This window comes from Cloeon dipterum, chromosome 2 (assembly GCF_949628265.1).
Source record: "Cloeon dipterum chromosome 2, ieCloDipt1.1, whole genome shotgun sequence".
Classification (NCBI taxonomy): Eukaryota; Metazoa; Arthropoda; class Insecta; order Ephemeroptera; family Baetidae; genus Cloeon; species Cloeon dipterum.
This window is the reverse complement of record NC_088787.1, coordinates 12633992-12639675: the sequence shown is the minus strand read 5'-3', so window position 1 is coordinate 12639675 and position 5684 is coordinate 12633992. Positions and strand designations below refer to the sequence as shown.

General features: G+C 37.5%; 1 protein-coding gene across 4 annotated transcripts in view; it reads left to right on the top strand.

The window, feature by feature from the left end:
- The first annotated feature begins 1958 nt into the window (after positions 1-1958).
- Positions 1959-5684, top strand: part of LOC135937768 (ankyrin repeat and death domain-containing protein 1A-like) — a 64178-nt gene continuing 60452 nt past the window's right edge. For all 4 annotated transcript variants that reach the window (XM_065480997.1, XM_065480996.1, XM_065480993.1 and 1 more), the window contains exon 1: positions 1959-2111. The gene's annotated coding sequence lies outside the window, so the exon portion shown is untranslated. The remainder of the gene's footprint in view (positions 2112-5684) is intronic.

The window sequence follows — 5684 nt, the reverse complement described above, 5'->3', positions numbered from 1 at the left end:
ACCCACGCAAATCTACTCTTTTCCATCATCTGCCACCTCTTTCAAAAATTTCATGCAAACCTAGGAAATAATTATTTTCTCGCAAAGAGAGAGAAATCTTGTGCTCTGACGTAAGCGACGTAAGAATGAAATGAATTTAGATCTGCTAATTTTATTCTGGAGAAAATTAATGGAAGGCATAATTAGATCACCTTTTCTTGTATTTCTCTCTACATAAAATGACGTCATGAGACATGCATTAACGCTAATTGCAAGCAATTGCAGCAGAGATCAATTAATATCGGATCACGTCACTAAATCCTTTGATAGAGAGGGAGAAGCTTTCAAGAAAATTGAACGTGTCATTAATAGGACTCTCTCGTCGCTGTTTTTTAAAAGCAAAGGGGTACGTTCAACGGAAATGAGTGACTGATGGACGGACGGAGGACGGACAGACGGATAACAGGCAGCCCAAAAACTGTCCTGACTGCTAATAGACACGAAAACAAATGAAAATATATCATGTTTTGCGGTTACCGAGGGATATGGCTCGTGGGTGGCAACGCAAAACGGATGTCGACCTAGTACGAAAGTGTGTGTGACGCATGGAATTATACACCGCTCAGTTTATATCTTGATGTCAAAATGACACATTCTGACGTTGCAGTAAAATAACATGAATATAGCCTGTCAAGTCTTCATCACTGCACAAAAAATATTTCAGACACTGGAAAAACATTTTGAAAATTAATTGTATGTCTTTATTTAACACAAAAAGTGGGGTGTATTTGAAAAAAAAAACAATAGATTTTTTAAGATGTCACTAGGAACATTATTCTACCTCTGGCTTGTTCATATTCCATAAATTTCTTTGTAAAGGATATTGGAATTTAACAGAATTTTCATTTTAAGCATTTTAATTAATTTACCGAAAGAGTATTAAAGGTTCTATTTTATTTCATTTTCCTATCGTGCTGATCCGGAAATATCGCACTTTTTACTAATTCCGCACTTCAACCGCAGCCGCGTAAGGACTGCTATGAATCTTGAGGAGGGTGCGCGTGAACTGCCATCCGCAAACAAAGAAAAATGCACTCTCGCTTTCTCGTCACACACATATTTGCAGGGGGAAAAGTCGGGCCGTTTTGTTTCAATTACAAGCGACGTGTCGGCCGCAAATAAAGGAGGGAAGGAAGAAAGGAAGATTCTTATGCACACTGATTATTTCTCTAAGCCAACAAATTAATTTCAACTATTGTCAAACTTTGACTGAGGTTATTATAGATCAGAAGCTATAACTTCAGTGACATTAAATTAAAAGAAAAATTCAAAAATGTATCGAAATTTGGATTTTTGAGGCTTTGAAATAGTATTATGACGTGCATGTTTAAAATGAAAATAATTGAGTACAATCAGACCCTTTAAACAACTACGAATTTTATGAATTTTAGACCTTTCAACTCTTTTTAAGCTTCAAATCACCGCAAGACAAGAACTATCAAAAGAGCACGAACCATGCATCTATAAGGAACAATAAGAGATTAAAAAAATAGAAAAGCAGTATGAAAAAATATAGAACTTAAGGAAAATCGTTGGAAAATTTTTAATGGTTCAGATTTTTTTTTAAATACCGACATAATTGAATTTTAAAGAGAGTAAAAGGTCATGAAACTCTCGTAGAAAATTTCCTAACAAGATTATTTAAAACAAAACTTGGTCACCTTTTTGAACATAACAATCTCACTCCAAGAAATTTGGTCCCGGCCATTTCGGTCTCGAATTTGCCGGTCAATTAATCAGAATAATGAGGAACGCCGTATATGTGTTTCCTCGTCAGCAGAATCGCGTGTGCAGTGCACGCAGCGGGTTGGTCTTCGGCGGCGGTCGGCGCGTGCGTTTGAGGGGGTGGCTCGGCCGTCCACCAGGCGCGCGGTATCGACCACCCTCACTCTTCAACCTGCGTGTTCTCCAACCCTTCTTCAGCGTGATCACTCGAGCCGGCGCTCTTGCTGCGAGAGCACGCGGGCCTCCGTCAGAGCGCGACCACCCTCCACTCCGCACTCGCCGCTCACAACACCGACACCAAGGGCCCGCTGACGGCCCGATCGCGAATCCAATCTAGCAAGTGGTCGGTGAGTGTGCTCCCGTTTATTTTAAATATAGCACATTTCCGTCGATTTGGTTTCGACCACCTTGATTTAGTGACGTATATATAATGAGCAATCGACTGACATATTTTCACTGAAAATTTGAAAGCTGCGCTTTGTAATTATATATTTTGGTTATTTCTTTTGAAAGTTTATTTCTGTTAACCATCTGGAAAAATTGATTGTGGCGAAAATTAATAGGTGAAATTTTGATGACAAGAAATACCCTTAAAAATGGTCGAATAAATTGTGGGAATTTAAATTTAATCCATTTCAAGTAATTTTTAACAAATGATAACATTCTTGACGATTTTAGCACAAATTATGAAATATTTTTGGTAAAATTCAGAAAATTGCATCGAGATCTATATTTAAAATGTTTGCAATGATTGTATTATAGATGTAGACAGTATTTCCACTGATAAAACCTGCAAAAACTAATAAAAAAGCATCAATTGGGCTAATTTTGAGAGTTAATTTAATGTATAGAATCCTCTTGAATTCGTGATATTATTTACAATTAAATAAAAATTAATTTGGACGCTCTTAGAGTTTGAAAATGCAACAAATTAAAGAAAATATATATTTTTCACTTTATTTCAAGTCATTTTTTGTTCCTGCAAGAATTATTTTGAAAAAAGTCATTAAAGAACGTCTTTGACGAAGTTTTAGGGCACACCAATCGATTCATGAGGGTCGAGTTGGGTAGAGTCGATATTTTTCCGACCAAAACGTTTAGCGCGACGTGCGTAGCACAAGTAGAACCTTTTTACCGCCAAAACAATATGAACCTATATGCGAGAAGTGCGCATGCGTCAGAGCTGGTGTGGCCGAGGAGAGGCGTCACGTCAGCCGCCGGCGGTTGGCGTGTGCCAGCTCTGACGCATGCGCACTTCTCGCTGATGGTTAAATTGAAAATTGAAAAAGGGGAAGAATTTCAACAATTTTATTCCTTTTTCTAAAAGAAAAAAGGGTAAGTTGCTTTAATGAGCACTGATAAAACCCTTCGTATGACATATCATAAATATAATTACTATCGTTGGCATTCATAATTAAAGTTTTTATTTCACTAAAATCAATTTAACAAATATTTTGCCGGATTAGAGGCTCGCTTGTCAAGGAAACAAATGTAGGAAAATTATTCACAATAGAGAAGAAAATTTAAGTTAATTATTGTGAATTTTGCAATTGAAGTTTTGATTTGCACTGTGGAATAATTAAAAGTATAAATTCAATTTTTACAAATTTTCTCCGAAATTTACATCACTTAGTTGACCATATTTTCTAGGCAGAATTTGATTCATCTCGTGTCCAGATTTATATCCTACGGTATTATGGGAAATACTCTTTGTTGAGAACTAAAGACTAAGTATTTCAAGTACGGAGACAATCTTAACTGTTTCAAAAGCAACTTCGTTGGTGCATAGGTCCATTATAGCTTTGATTGAATCCTTAGAGATTGATTTGTGCATTTGCAACGGGGTTTTTCAGTTCAGCAGAGAATTAAATCTCATCGAAAACAAACTATCCTGCAAAAATTAAAAATATCATCAAAGGGCAAATTCATTGGGAGAAAATTTTAAATTTGAATGTTTTTCGTACCTAAATTTAAAAGTCAAATGATTTCATTGAAAAATCAGAAACGCACAATACCTACAGGAAAATTGAACTGACGAGAGCTAACTTGTAATTGAAGATAAAACAAGAAAACTCACCAAAGTTTCTACCTTTCCGCCAAACATTTTTTCAGCATAATGCAAAGAAAAATGGGAGCAGAAGCAGAGGTACTACTAGAGGTTATTCTCGTTTGAATTCGAGATTTCTTTGCGGGTGGGAAGATCTTCTAGACTGCAGGCTCACTACACGATTCGCTGGCATTCCTTCCGACTCGAATTAATTAGAGAGCTTATTCATCTGATTTACGAGCGCTCACACTCGTGGAAATATTTGTCTTCGGTGCTGAATTCCACAGTTTTATTTGTTTCCCCGGAGAAACGTGTCTTGCAGCCGAATTCGAGGATAAAAGGAGCTCGTTAAATCCAAATCCTGCGTCTTTATGAAAATTCCGGGCGAGAATGAACGAACGCGTGGATTAAAAAAGTTGTCTGCCACGCGCGAATGCAGCTAGAGGGAGAGTAACAAATCAATTTAGGCGGAAAAGGGGCCGCAAAGAGAGGACGTCTTGTCAAAAAGTTGTCAGGCGCCGCCGTTTTTATTGCCCGAGAAGAGACAAACAAGCTTTTTGTTTTCCGTCTTGAGGATGCGAGACTCATATAATGCCTTTATTGTCTGCCTGCACCCTTATCCAGGAAAGCGCAAACATGCTGGTCAGGATTAATAAAGTAAAAAAGCAACTGGCTCGCAGAGAGTTAAATCGTCAAAAGAACGCCACACTTGAAAAGAATAATAAAAATCTGATTTGTAGGTTTTATTTTCCTTATTATTCGATGGATGAGAAAGAGAATGATTGATAAAATAAAACTAGCAGTGATTTTGACTTGTTAAGTCACCTCAATTGTTTCCAACCTGCCAAAAATACAATTTTACTAGAAGTATCAGCCAGCCGCGGTGCGCAACGCCTGCCACCGGTAAAAAAGGGTCAAAAATTAAAAATGCCGGAGAAAAAAATGTGTTCAGGCCCTTGGGGCCGTCAAGCTCTATCAAACTCCAGGTTTAAAATAAAGTCAGCCGTGCCAGCCACCGGTGAAAATGGCCAGCCGCCGCCCTTAATCTCGCGGCTGAGACCTCTAAATTAGATGGGTTGAAAAATGATTTGATTGCTTCAGCTATCGAGAAGAGGCTATGTTGAGTGATTGGTGTGCAGTTTTTGTAAATCTAAAGCGCTTAGAAGTCTAGATTTGGAGAAAAGCCTCGTGTTCGTTTGAAGACCGTTAAAATAAAAAGGTTTGTCAACTGAATCTCGGGTACTAAAGAAGTCAAAAATTGTATACCGTTCAACTCGTCTTCACGTCCCATGATGAACTAATGTGGCTTTAGGGTTTCAATCACTAAACTTTGCCGCACAGTGAGGTGCAAATAATGAAAAATTGTATGGTTTTAGAATACATAAAGGGGGTTGTGTATGAGTTTCTACTGACGATTTTACGATATGTGACGATCAAAACTGTTCTAGCACCCAAAAGGGAAGAGTGGAGGAAGACACTCAGGTGCTCTCATTCCACGTTTTGGTGGTTTTATCAATTTTTTTGCGCTCTACAAAATGGCAAAGTCAGAGCAAAAAATAAGAACACGATCTTGATTTTCAATTTTGATTTCAAAATAAAAAAGGGATTTTGTGAACTTGCCCTTTGTCGTAACACTTTGAGGTCAAGAGAAAAGTTGTTTGAATTGACGAGACTAGTTCAACAGTGTCCGAATTTTGTTAAACACCAATCTGAACAAATTTACGTCACAATTAAAAACCTGAAATTGTGAATTTTTTATTGTCTGTAAAATCCGAAAAATGAAAAATTCGGGACAACTTTCTCCTGCTGTGCAAGACGATGGCAATATTAATGTCTAATCATTTTCAGTGGTTGTCCTGGATAAAGCTGCTTT